The sequence below is a fragment of the Anser brachyrhynchus genome, assembly GCF_964034855.1.
Source record: "Anser brachyrhynchus genome assembly, chromosome: 3".
Classification (NCBI taxonomy): Eukaryota; Metazoa; Chordata; class Aves; order Anseriformes; family Anatidae; genus Anser; species Anser brachyrhynchus.
Window position 1 is genome coordinate 43829995 of NC_137696.1, and position 14316 is coordinate 43844310.

Here is a 14316-nt window from a genome sequence, read left to right on the forward strand (position 1 = left end):
GGAGAGAAACGCCTTTTCCACAGGCCACTGAAGTCATCCCGAGCAAAAGGGGGATACCAACATCAAAGATGCACCGGGAAATGACAGTCACAGCCAATGCGATTTAATAACCCTGGGTTCAGGAAGAGGAGGCTTAGCATCCTGATTTTATTTTCTGTGCATGCCACGGTTTGACGTGGATTTGACCAAGTTAGGGCTAGGAACCCAAACAGCGTTAAGAAAAGCAAACTGAACTTAGGCAAAGACCGCTTTGTCCTACCTCAGACTGAGCCCTCAGGTGGTCGGGTTCTGCATGCTTTTAATTTTACTCGCTAGGGATATTTAAAAACACGTTCCCAGCACCAGCGAGGCTGGATCTCGAGCATGACACCGAATGTCACAGGCGCTTAGAGCGCAGGTCCTCGGGCCCGAGGGGGGGGGCGGCGTGCGGGGCACCCGCGGGTGCTCTCCCGGGGGAGCTGGGGCGGGCGGTCCCCCCGCGGAGGCACGGCCGGGGGGCTCGGGGGCGGGCGGGGGGCTCGTCGTGCCGGCGGGGGGCTCGTCGTGCCGGCGGGGGGCTCGTCGTGCCGGCGGGGGGCTCGTCGTGCCGGCGGGGCCGCGCACAGCCCGGGGGCTGCCAGGGCCGAGCGGAGTGTGTGCGGCCGGCGGCGAGGGGAGGCGGGCGGGGAGCCGGGCGGGCGGGCGGGCGGGCAGGGAGGCTGGTGTGAGCTGTTTGGCCACCGGAGCCAATCGAAAGCTGGGGCTTGATCCTCTCCTCGGGCAGTGGCTGAGAGGAGCCAGTGCCGAGCTCCCCCCTCCGCAGCTGGGACCCGGCGAAGCCGCCTCGCTCGCTCCGGGCACCGCGCTCCCGCAGCGGGCGCCTATGGGCATCTGCACCGCGCCGGGGCTGCGCACCACCGCCGGCGGGCGACGACGGCGACCCCGCTGCACGCCGCCTCTGGATCTATAGCCGGCAGGACGGAGCGCGCCGCAGACCCTTCCCCGCCTCGCTGCAGGTACGGGGGGGCGCCGAGCCAGCACCGGCCCGCGTCCGCCCGCCCGCTTCCCCCCATCTTCCTCCTCCTCCTCGCCCCCTGCCCTCCGACACCCGTCGCGGTGCTGACATCGCGGGGCCGCCCCGCGGCGCCGCCCCCGGGCGCGCTCTCTGCGCGGGCCCCGCCGGGGGCAACGCGGGGCCCCGCGGGCGTCTCCGTGCCCAAGGGCGCCGGGGCCGGGTCCCGGCAGCGCCGGGGCTCGGCGGCTTCGCTCCGAGTCACCTGCGGGGCACAAGCCCCTCGGCGTCCCATCCCCACGCTCCCCGAGGGGAAGCAGCAGCAAAATACGAAAAAAAAAAAAAAAGAAAAGAAAAAAAGAAAAAAACAAAAAGAGAAAAGCCGCCCACCCCCTCGCGCTTGAAACCTGTGCCCCTTTGTACCGTGCTTTCTTTGCTTTGGGTTAATGATGGGTTGTGATTATGAAAGCCCAGGAGGGATCAGCTCCAAGAGCGAGCAGCACTACTTTAAGTCGGGAGCTGGAAATCCATACAAGTGCATACATACGCCGCTTGTTCCTTGTGCGAATGACGGTAATGATCCAAACCCACTTCTTGTCTCACAAGGAGCGCCCACCTGACTTTGTGTTGAAGCTAAGGAAATATTTGCATTCTCACAGGTCTTGCAGAATTGGAGTCACAGGTCCTGTAAAAAGTTGCACTGGCATTTGGCTGAACAACTCTTATTTTTAGCTCGCTATTGTGAAAGCGGTTATATAACTTTCGGTGGATTTTTGAGGACGAAATTAACAGCTTGTAACAAGTTAAACCTCTCTTTTTTTGCAAAAGCGGGGGGAATAAACTGAATGAAAGCCCAATGACCACCATCAGGTGAGCTTCCATCTTACCACGGCAGTGGCAGACATCCCCCGAGGAAAACCCCCCAGGCCAGGAATCCCATAGCCCTCCTGGGAATCACCAAGCAACAGGTGCAAGAAGCGGCAGTGCCTGCACACAGCCCTAATTAGCAGGCTGCTTATCAGGCCGCTTCAAGGCTGTTTCTCACTAAAGCAGGGAGAAATCAGCATGACTTCAGAGTCCTTACTTCCCGCCAGCACAGATACAATACAGATACTGTGCTTCCTGAGGGGATTAATTTGTTGCTTGAACTCCAAGAAGTATGTGCTGCCTGGTATATTTTGACACAGATGCTTCACTTGCTAACCTTCATGCATAGTTTCCAGGCTGGCTTTTGCAAATACTGAGGAGAAACAATACTGTTCTAAGATTTGATAGCAGAGCCCTTACAAAATAACTGGACAGACGCAAGAAGTCTGGTTATTACTGGGAATCAGGGTTCAATCTCAGTACCCAAGCTCAGAGCAAGGGACCTCTCTTTTCTTGCACAGTCCCCATGAACTGCCGCTGTCCAAGAAGGGCAGCAAAGTCCTAAAGTCTGAAAAACTGTGTGTGATTACTGTGAAACTGAAGAGGGCAGACCCATTTGCTAAATGTGTTGTGGAATGAGGGACAGATCTAGCTGGTAGCATTTTGCTTTCTGCATCTAATGCCGCACACTGTGCACGCAGAGCTCTGGTGCTCGGGGGGAAGTGTGTCTGGTAACAGCGAGGTTTGCTCAGCTTCCCGTGTGGGATGATAAGGGGCGTGAAGGCAGTGAAAAGCATCAGAAGGGGCTCTGAAAGGGTGGCACAAAAATAAATGCCATTAACTTTAGATTTTGAGCTGATTGGTTTAGCTGATCTATTTACTTTTTGTTTGTCTTTCAAATAGACTGTCGTGAAACATGACTTTCAGTGTGGAATAGAACAAATGCATAGGAAATTGAAGAATTTAACTGAGGGGATTTTTGTTTCTTTCCATAGTACCAGGTGAGGGTAAAAAATAATCTGAATTGCCAGCTGAGGTATATAGATATATCCAGTCCTGTGGAAACTGATGGGTTTCAGTCATCATTTGTCAATGTTTATGCAAGTGTTAATCAAGTAGATCTGGGCCATCCGCTTTTGTAATAAATAGTTCAGTCCTGCTGTGATTTTTCTTGATAAACTTGGTAACTGGCAAATTCCAACTTACCAGCATCTGATGCTTGAGCTAGAACTATTTCAATATAAGTTTAGTAGCACTGCATGTAGAAGTACGAACCTGAGCAGTCGAAGTCGCCATGCAGATTTACTGACATCTCAAGAGCCTCTTCAAGAGCTGCACAATAAGCTCTTTCACTTCGCTCTCACAGATGCTCGTGGGTGTGGTTGTGCATTTATATTAGGGTTGTGGTTCATATCAGGAGTGCTCTTTTGACGCCAGTCTTCCAGTTGTTCCCACTTACTGTCCATCTCCGTATACCTCATGGTGGGCCAGCTGGATTCCTTTAGGATGAATCTAAACTGGAAGATGTGCTTGAGTCATTGCTGGAAATTCAGTCCATGGGACCAGACCAGAGCTAGCCTGAAGTAAAACCCTAGGAAATGCATTTAGCATTGACACAAAGTCTCCTGCACATAATTGTTTTGCTCAATATTTCTGTTCCTGTTGGGCTGTGCTGCTTGCTAACATAGACATAGTCAATTTGCAGTGCTGATACACAGCACAGTTTGGAGCAGACACTCGCCATCTTTCCCTGGGGTGTTGGCTGTTCCCTGCTCCCGGCACCATTGCCTGCAGATGTGTTACCGAGAAGCTCATTCTGTCTCTGTGGGAGAGCACGACCCTGAAACCAACTGTGGCAGCCTTATTTGTATGAACACACACCGAGAACATTTCAGTTTTAGAAGAAGATGGATAGGTGGTAGTTGTGACTTTTTGTTTGTATGTTTGTTTGTTTTGTGTGTGTGTCTGTGTGTTTTAATAGTCTGGTATGTGATTGCAGACCTTTTTGAGTGAGAACTTCAGATAACATAGCCTTGTGCTTACCTGGTGAATGTGAACATAACAGTTGTGCTCAGAAAAAGACAACTGATGCTTCTTTATGTCTGCTTCCCTGCCATTGGCCATACTCTGGCGCGTGTGAAGGTTTACAAGGCTGTGTTTATGCTCCTCATTTCGTATGGAAGCAGTGAAAAATGTTGGCTTGAAATGTAAAAACTGTCAATTAGAAATGCTGCGTTGTGTTTTGTGAGCGCAGCATCCTGCCTGACTATGTTTCCCATAACACAGCAGAAACATCCCTTTGAAGAAGGTGCAGCCTGTTCTGGCCATTCCTGTGCCCCAGCACATCAAGCGAAAGAACGTGTGACCGTACAGTCCAGTTGTCCCAGGCAGGTGGGAATATGTTATGCCCAGATAGATGTTCAGAAACATCCACTTACAGCTTCTGATTAAAACATTCTAAAGCATCTTTGTGTGCAGTTTTCACTTTAAAGATGAAAACACTTCTCTGTTTCTTTGGTGACTTGGCTGACTTTTTGCACTTTCTTGTTTTTCTTTAGTTTGCTGCTATTCTGAAAAATATTACAAATATATATACATATATAAGATTTTGTTAACTATAATCCATTATCTTTTGTATGAAAACATTTCTGACTAGAAAATATATTATTAGAGCCATTAACGCTCAGATACTTTTTACTCAATAGCAGAAGATGTTTGTCATTCCTGCAAAAATTGGGCTTCTTATTGACACTACAGTTTTATGCACATATTCATGGGGTTCATACTGTAAGTCATAGGGTTTTATGTGTGCATCGTGAATGATATATATATATATCCTCCTTGTTCTGCATCACAGTGACTGCTCCAAACTGCTTTTAAAATGCAGAAAATGTTGTGCTATTCAGAATAATGTGAATTGAAAAACAAAAGAGTTTTTGTTTTGTTTTGTGTTGTTTCTCAGATGACTATATTTCTATTACTAGAGGTTTTCTACTCCAAACCTTATTCCAGTAGAGCTGCTATGGAGGGTAAAGAGTAGATTTTAAGGTGAGTTATCTGAGTTATGCATATGCCACTTTGAAAACATCGTATTTTTTGTTCTCAGTGCATTAAGCCTTTTATGACTTTTTTTTTTTTTTTTTAATAAAAGATTTTTGAAGCCTGTTTCAGAAAGGGAAACAGACCTTAAGAATCTTTCTTGCTGTGAAACACAAGGCAATCTGCCTTTCAATATCCAATGTGATACAATCATGGAAACTTTAGTTATAAACTGCCCTTTTTCAAAAAGTCATCTTACAGCATCTACCTTTCAGATTCATTTTTTTTTCTTGTGAGTATAACCATGTTTATCTATGACATTTTGCGTATATATATTTTTTCTGTTATTGTTGTCTTTATAAAGCATATACTAGTTATAGCAACATATTTTAGATTAGTCATAAAATTGAAGGGATTTACGAAGGTCAGTGTTTTAGAGGCTATACTGCCATATAGAATTGTATCATAAATGTATTTTGTATATAGAAATATGCATGCTACTTTTTTCACTACAAGATTCTGTATAGAAACAAAAAGGTACATTTTTCCCATTTTGGACAGTTTCAAAGTCATTACTGCATAGGAAGTGAGTATTTGAAGAAACTATCATTTGTAATGAAACTCAGAGGAAATTAAAGTTGTTATGCATTCAAATACAAAAAGTCTCATAAATATTACATTTCTGCCTATTTTGCATTAAGGAAGTCGGAGAACAAAAATACACTGGGAAAGGAAAATATATCATTTACCCTCCAAATTTCATTTTGGAAACAATTTTTATTGAGTGTGATGGGCAATGCACAAATATAACATCAGACTGTGTATTTAACAGCAATAAATCTTAAAAATTTCCTAAATTTTTAACTTCTCTTAAAACTTGGAAACAACATTTTTACAACTCATGAAGAATGCGTTATTGACCTTGCCTTGTACAAACACTTGTTAGAATGGAAAACTTTATTGTGCTGGTGCTACGAGTGAGCTAGCTGCCTCTCTTCATTTGTATGCAGTTTTTTTATGGATTACAGCCGTGTGTAGTCTATTCTATTAGTCTGCATAAGTGCTATTATGCTAGCGCTAAATAGCCTGATATTCTACAGTAGTGCTAACCAAAAAATAAACAGCATTGTAAAAATTCTGCATGACTGTTTCTGGCAAGAAACTGCAGTTTTTTCCTGGTGCAAGTCTCCAACCTAATCTCATTTCCAGTGAGGCCAAAACACTAGTTTGGCCTAGAGTTGAGCAGGATCCTGCCCATAAATCTGGCCAGTCTCCATACAGATAACATCTGGAAAGTAGTCATCTAAAATATGCGGGAGAGATTGGGACAGGGGTGTAAATAGTGGGTCAGAGCTTCTATCCGAAATGAAAACATCCCAGCTCTCAGATGTCAGACTTCCTTGCTCTAGGCATGTTTTTTGTTATGAACCATCTATCGTTTGTCAGTTTCTGTTCCGTCAACATAATTTGGAGCTGTGTCCTTTCCTAGGAACAAGAAGAGGTTGACAGCAGAGAAGATGGGAAATATGTGAACATACTCTGTGTTACTATTGCATGACTTAATGGATACATCCAGTAAAGTCTCCTGATGAAGGGAGAGGTGGCTATCATTTGTATTTCGATTTAATTTGTTCTTTGGCTGACACCTTTCAGATTATGGCACACAATGGATTTATGCTAAGCATGTTTGTTGACTTTGGTGTATATTTTTCATTAATGAAGCCCGTGAAAACTTTGCCCAATACTTCAGGGAGAACAGCTTTTGCCCAGATATTCCTAAATGTGAATACTTACAAATCATAAGCACCTCAGATTCTATGTAGGTAGGGCAAGATTGTTGATTTATTTCTTCCAATCCTTATTGAGGCTGGTCCTTAAGTAAAATCATAGCCCAAAACTTGTGACTTCTTAATGGTATCTGAAACTGAAGATTCAAATGTAACATAAACTGATTATTAGGAAAATGTAAAGCTTTATAAAATCACAGAAAATATTTGAAAATAGCACCATTGTATGCTATTTTTGTTATATCTGATGACTCTTTTTTCTATAATGTCCCTGCACCAACTGAGAGAAATGCATATGGCTGGAAGTTGAGCTAGTTTCTGTCATCTGAAGCTATCTTGCTTTGAGATTTCCAAAGTCCCTTCATTCACTTTACAGGATGTTATTCAACAGCTTGATCTATTTTTTTATTTGGTTGTGTTGTATTGCTTTTTTTTCTTTTTCGTTTGTTTGTATTAATAACTGTAAGACAAATCCCACCTTTGTCTACCATAAATTCCTCCCAGATGAAAAGAAGCTTTAAATACAATTTGTGCCATAACAAATCCATTTGTTTTTCTTTATCCACTTTTTTTTTTTAAGTTCTCTGCACTTGATGTTCTTTCTTCTTGATGGAGCACTGAAAAAATACTTTCACAAGCTAAAGTTTATTATTTTCTGAATTCTACACCCAAAATGCCAGTTGCTTTATCCTTCAGCTCAGGTAAATTGCTTCCAGAAAAAGTATTTTTATGTTAGTGTTTTGATAACTGATTTTAAAGTATGATACTTGCAAACATTGTATTGAATACCTATCAGAAATTGCCAATTAACCCTTTATAAAAATAATCTTGTTTTGTTTTGTGTTGTTTGTGTTTTGTTTTTTTTTTTGTTTGCTTTTTTCTTTTTTTAGTTTTAAATCTAATATTTTATAAAACCTAAGCTTTTTTGGAAACAACTTCTTTGTGTCATTCCAAGTCAAGCCTAGTTTTTTTCTGGACATCTCTAAGGTTTCTTTAAAAGAAGGATATGATATTACAGGAAGAATGTTACTCTTGTTTGCCAGAGGGCCGTACTACGTTTACTATAATAGGATTAATGGAAATTTGGAAGGCAACACTAGCTCAGTGGGAAATTGATAAACACATATTGTACTTGTAGGAACACTCTGCCCAGTAGTATTAGGAAACTTATCGCTATTTATTTAGCAGTCCAGACTTTATCCGACAAACAGATTTGTTGTCCATTTAAGACTATGCCAGACTTTGAAAGACTTCACAATATGGATGTGATTTGCAGAATCCGAAGCGTTATCCTGGCATAGCCATCAATGTGGCTTAGAACTGGGACTCTCATACCATAGACTCTCAAACTGAGGAGTCTGGAGCTTATGGATCCTGTTGCTTTCCAAAGTCTGTGGTTTGATTCCTGGCACTTCAGGGTAGGTCAAATATTATAGCCGCAGTCATAAACAGTGATTTTCAGAATCTAAGCAAGCTAGAGGAGGGTGTAGTTCCTTGGAAAATTTATTCTGGAAGAGGCAAACCCAGCAATATCTCTGGATCCATATCTGATACTGGCAGACTCTACTGTTGAGAAGCAATGGCAATCCAGTCTCGTATTTACTAATGTTTGTTTATTTGTGCCTTGGCCAATGTTTGAACTAGAGAGTGAATTCAGGAGAAAGAAAAGGCCACAGGGATGAATTTCCATTCCTAAATACATATTAAGAGGTCACCAGATACCTGCCTTTTTACACGTACACAAGTGCTGTGTATCAGTAAAATAGAATGAAGTAATTCTGCTATGAATGACATACATATGGAGGAAATATCAAGACTGGATGCATAATCACAATACAATACATAAACTACTGTTGTAAATGTTTTAATCACCTCCAAAGTGTCATTTGCAAAAGTGGTCAGCTAATCGCTTTGTATTTCTGAAAACCAGAAAAGGCCAGTGGACTATTCCCAACATTTATAGGGAATTAGTAGGAACTGTAGGATAGAGGCACTGTTGGTTATGGAAACTACTGCTGTGAGCTGTTCATGCTGTGTGGTAATACAGTTGTTTGATAAACAGACAGTTAGGGAAATCCGCTTATTTCTAAGCTGCTCTCAGCTTTTATTTCATTTATTTTTTATTATATATATATGTTTTATTTTTTTTACAAAAGAGCCTAAAAAGCAAGGATCTTTTCTTTTGTACGAAATGTATGGATTTGTATGTTCTCTGTAAAGTCCCTCCAGAACACTAACTTCTGCCATTCATATAACGTGCACTGTGAACAGCTAATCTACTCCCAGATATTCAAGTCTGAAAAAAAAACAAACTCATTTAGTCTGTTCAACACAGTTGTTCTAAGGAACAACTTCATTTCTCCTTTGTTCCTGTCCTATGTAAAATGATCTTTAAAAAACTGTAGAATCACTGAAAATGACCTTTCCCAGCTATTTCATTATGATCTGTGCCTCTCTATAGCAATGATGGCCATGGTGCAGTCCAGTGTTGTGGAGCCTCTGAGACTGCCAACAACAACAGGAATTTTCACTTTGGGTTTAGCTGCTCTGTTCAGACAGCAGAACTGCAGGCTCATGGCTGAGAAGCCTGTAACAAGGGTTTCCTGTCTCAAGAGATAAAGTTGTCTATGTAACTCTGCTGACAGTCTGGTCATGGGGGTCCGAGTTCTTCTTCAGATCTGTCCTGGGCAACTTCACCTGAAGACTGAAGAAATCTTTATCTTGTTTTATCGTTAATCAAATCAGAATGTTGCCTATTTGAGCTCTTCTGCTTAGCTTCATCCACATAGATAGGCTACAATCAGAGCGCTTGCAGTTTGCTCCATTATATACAAATTGTAATTCAAGGCTGCGGCAAGTTGCCAGTTCATCTCCCCACTCAGACGCCAGCTTCATTTACTCATATAAATAACTGTATAGCGGTCAAACATGATTGACTTAAGCTGTTAACTTTTTCTGAATGTGTAAAATATAGGGCGTTTGGGGTGCTAATGGAGTACTTGTTGTTTCTTTCCCCTCACACTGAAATTTAGATGTATCTGTTGAGAATATTGAAACACATTTTTCACTGTATTTATCTTGGCTTTATGTTTGTCTTTACTGTTTACAGGACAACAGAAAAAAAAATCCTAAGAATCCATTTTTATTGTCATATAAGCATATGGATGGTTTGTTTTATATTAGTTAAAGAGACACTTCATTAGTCGATAAAAGTGAACTGTAATATAAGATATTTTGGTTATGAAGGGCTCCAAATGATATTTTTTCCCCCAGGATATTTTTTCATTTTCCTTAGAAAGTGCTAACTACATTTGAAAACTAGCTTATTTTACCACGCCTCAAGTAAGTAATCAAAATCCACTATAACTTTGTTAACATTCTGATGCATGATACTAACTGCTAACATATCCCATCGGTCAGATAGCAATGCTGGTGGACTTTTTCAAATAAGAGTCACAACTCATTTTTGTTTTTAAAAAAGTGCTGTCTTCTTTCTAGTTGTAAGCCTTTCCTGAATCTCCCGTGATGGACTTCTGGTTTCATCTCATGACCAATTTCTTTGGGGTGGCAAAACCTAATCGTCTCTTAAATGTATTAATGGTCCAAGGAGTATTGCTTCCTTGTTACGATGCCTATGGCTATGGTGTCACTTTAGGTAGGCGAAAGTCTAAACTTGTGTTGAAATGGTCATTCTGCCCTTGGCTCTGCTCCTAGGCACTTGGTTGTTTCTTAATTCTGCTATAAACTTTCTTTGTGACACCTGTCATGTCTAAATGGTACAATCAAAATCTATGTGAAACTGGCTTATAACTGTGCTGCGTGTGTTCAAAATAATTTCGTGTCCTCTAGCTGGCAGCGCTACTAAGTGCAGAATCCTTGTATGGCAGCCTGAAAACCCCATTAGTGGTGAGTGGCATTAGTAGTCTAGTTCAAGCAGCAGGTAGGTATACAGGCTCAGTGGTAAGTGTGTAAGATCTTGAGTAAGGTTGCTATTGAAGAGAGCCCAAAGACCAGCATTCCTGAATATACTGGACAATGAGAAAGGCTATTGCTATCATTGCTTGAACTGATGGGTCTCATGGGTTGCTTTATAGGTTGTAAGAACTGTTACTGTAAATTAAAACTTAAAAAAAAAAAAAGGCTAGAATTCTTCTATTAACAATGCTTAATACAGTGTTGTATCTGTATATGAATATGAATAGTACATAAAACAGGTTGCCATGACTGTATGTATAAATGTAAAAAAACAAATGATGTTTGCCTTACTGCAAGGCCTATAAGGATGTGAATTCTAATGCAAATTTGCACACTGGATTAAATTAATTCCTCTAAAGAGGAGTGGAACAGTGCTTTAATACAATGCAAAAATATTTTTATGCTTAAAAAAAAGGCACTGCTAACTATGCCTTCTATAAAGTGGGAAGATCTGCCATTGTGTATTTGCTCTGCTATCTTCATTAGTTATTATTTCTAAACTTGTGTATCCAAATTTTTTGTTCATGGTTTACACAAGGTATCTGTAAAGTATGTTTTTTACTGTAGCAAAAGAAAGAGACAACAACAGTTAATTGCCTTCTCATTTTTCTCTTTTCACTTTTCTCTTTTGAACCAGTATATACTAAGCATTTGTATGGTTGGAAAGAGAGGATTTGCTTCTGAAGAACTAAGTGATTCCATACATGGATCGTTTCTGAACAATTAAGTTATATTTCTGCTCAATGTGATTTTAGGAGTAGCTCTGACTTGACATCATACATAAATGGAAACTTTCAAAACAGCTATGTAAATACTTAGGTTTTATAATAAAAATTTCAATATAATTCTGCAATTAGTCTATCATATTTTCCACTTTTTTTTTCAAATTTGCATATATTATAAATGCCAGAATTTATTTCAAATTTGAGTGAAACTAAACTAGTTACTTTGAGATGTGGGGTTACCCTATCAAAGATATCTTCACTAAAGATTTGAAATTAACACTTCTGAACTTCATTCTTTAAGAGTCACCTTATTTATAGCAAGATAAATGCACTTCCAGCTCTAATTGCACAGAGCGGCAAAAACATTCTTTGGATAGCCCAAGTAATGTAAAATATATCTTCTCTGGGAAACCTTTGAGGATCTATTTATTCAAGAAGATAGGAAAATTTAAGTGATGTATACTTACAGCCTAGATTTCAGGATATACAACTGCAGCTTGCACATTTTATCAGGACTCCCAATTTCTTTTAATTAAATAGAATTTTTAAAACATCATAAGCTATGCATTCACAGAGTTTGTAGGACAGATATGATAACATGCTAGAAGTATATAAAAGAACTTGAAAAGTATATTCAAGAAAAAAATGGAAACAGATTACTGCCTTTACATAACTGAAAAAAAAAAAAGAAAAAAGAAAAATGCAAATAGTAACAGAAGTGAAAAGCAAGGTAAGCTTTTAAGTGGTCTGTCAGCTTTAATTGCAAGTTAAATTCCAAACTGTTAATGGCTTCGGAGTATTTCTTTTATTCAACCAATTTTTTAACTGCCTTTAGTTTTTTTTATTCATCATAAACTATTTTTTTATTTATCATAAACTCACTCATTCACTAGTCATTTCAAATATTTTAAATAGAAGGTGAACACATTTCCTGAGAAATGCTTAAGAAGTATGTCTTTATAGTAAGATATCTGTCTGTAAGCTAACAATCTCTTAGGATATAATCCTTTTCTAGAGGTTTATACATACCACTTGCTGTTGTTAAAGCTTTTCATCAAGAAGTCAAATAGGATCTATTCCTCTACAGGCTTCCTTAGTTAGCATGTGTGAGGGAACTCACGTCTAACTGCTAACAGATTTTATGTTGAGTAACCTTTCCAAGTATTCATTGCATGTTAATTCTTGACAGATAAAATTACTTATTCACTATTGACTTATCTTTGAGGGATGATTTACTTTGTCACTATTTAGTCATCTTCGTGGTATGTTGAGACAGCAGTGTCTCTTCAAATCATCTTGTGGCATGACACAATTTCCCTGATACAAAGCTGTAGTTAGAGGTTTGTAGAAGAAATGTGAAGGGGAAAATGGAAAAGACAAGTTTTAGCATGTTTTTGAATCTTAAGAGAGCAGTAATTGGTGTCTGCAAAGAGGGTTGCACACTTGTAAGTTTTGTTTGCTCCTGTTTGTTGGTCTACTCTCCAGGACATGCTGGAAGCATGGGGAAAGGTTAAGTATTTAGCCATTTTCTCTTTCTCTGTTTTTGCTCATGGGGTTAAGTTATTTTGCCCAATTCGAAAAATAACTAATCAAGAATAGCTGGAACATTGCCTCTCTCTCTGGATCACCTTCTCATATCAGCTTACCCTTTACTTAAAATATGCTTATTTAGCCCAACCTTGCATGCCTTTGACTTGCAATAAAACCTTGACACATGCATAAATCAAAGAAAAAAGCCTTTTGTTTTTATTCTGGGTGTTTCAGCATAGTCTCAGAGTAACTTATGGAGAATCTGAATGTATCTGTCATCTCTGGCACTGCTCAGATATGTGGAGGATAAAAGTAGCCTTTGCCTTCTTTCCTTCCACCTATTTTCACTATGCAGAAGACTGGCTTATTATGAAGGTCAAATGACTCTACAAATAACAATGTCAGGTTACCAGTTTGGTAACATGGAGCCACAAACTTTTGCTTAATATTGGGCAATTCACCTTAATCCTATATTTTAGAGTACTTAGACTTTCCTCTGCTCAGCGTTACAAAGGTGATCGAGAAATTTGCAGGGTTCTCATTGAGTGTGTCAAGCTGTGAAGATAGATTAAGCTGACTGCGTCTGAACTTGACAAGCCTTGCAGAAGGTAAGTGCTGAGGGAAAAGGATGATAGATTGAGAAATGCTGCAGAACACTTCTTACTGCTCCCATCTTTGGATGCATTTGCTGAGATTTTCCCTCTGTAAGGAAAAAGGTGCAGCTGAAGGCTAGGAAGGATCATTATGAGGGCTGAATGCATAGGTTAAGTTACACTCTGGAACTAAAGGTGATAAAATCCTCAGAGCTATAAGAAGATGTAATCAGATCCAAAGTACAGCTAGACACATTTTACACCCTCCCCCAACCTGCAGTCAAGCCCTCACACAAGCAATGGTCCCCGGTGCTGGTGGCCAGAATGTCACAGTTCAGAGCTGGTGAGCCTTTCGGAGGCTGTTGGGATTTCCCAGGTACTTGTGAGGTTTTACAAATGATGATCACTGAACATGATTTTAGTACAAGATAGACACGGCTGTATAAACACTAATTTTACAGGGCTGAAGTTCGGTTGGAAACTGTGTACACAAAGCAACACAGACACTAGATTCTTCATTGATACTGTATTAGTATTGCATGAGTATTGCGTGTATTAATATTGCATTAGGTTAGGATCAGCCTTTTTTTCTTTGATTTGCCTGCTACAGCCAAATGTCAAAAACCTAATCCTTGCAGCAAACCTGTACCAAACAAGGCACTGGTGTTATGAACCACACAAATAATGCACACATTGTGGGAAAGTTACCATTAGCTTCAGAAAAATAGACTGTTATTTATTGCCATTGCTGAAATTGATCATAATGACTTCAGAAGGTCTGACATCTCTAAAGGAAACATTATAGGACA

The 14316-nt window shown here is 40.4% G+C and overlaps 1 protein-coding gene across 1 annotated transcript in view; it reads left to right on the forward strand.

Moving 5' to 3' along the window:
* Positions 1-692: 692 nt before the first annotated feature.
* GREM2 (gremlin 2, DAN family BMP antagonist) overlaps positions 693-14316 on the forward strand; it is a 40475-nt gene continuing 26851 nt past the window's right edge. Inside the window, exon 1 of the mRNA XM_080585197.1 lies at positions 693-995. The gene's annotated coding sequence lies outside the window, so the exon portion shown is untranslated. The remainder of the gene's footprint in view (positions 996-14316) is intronic.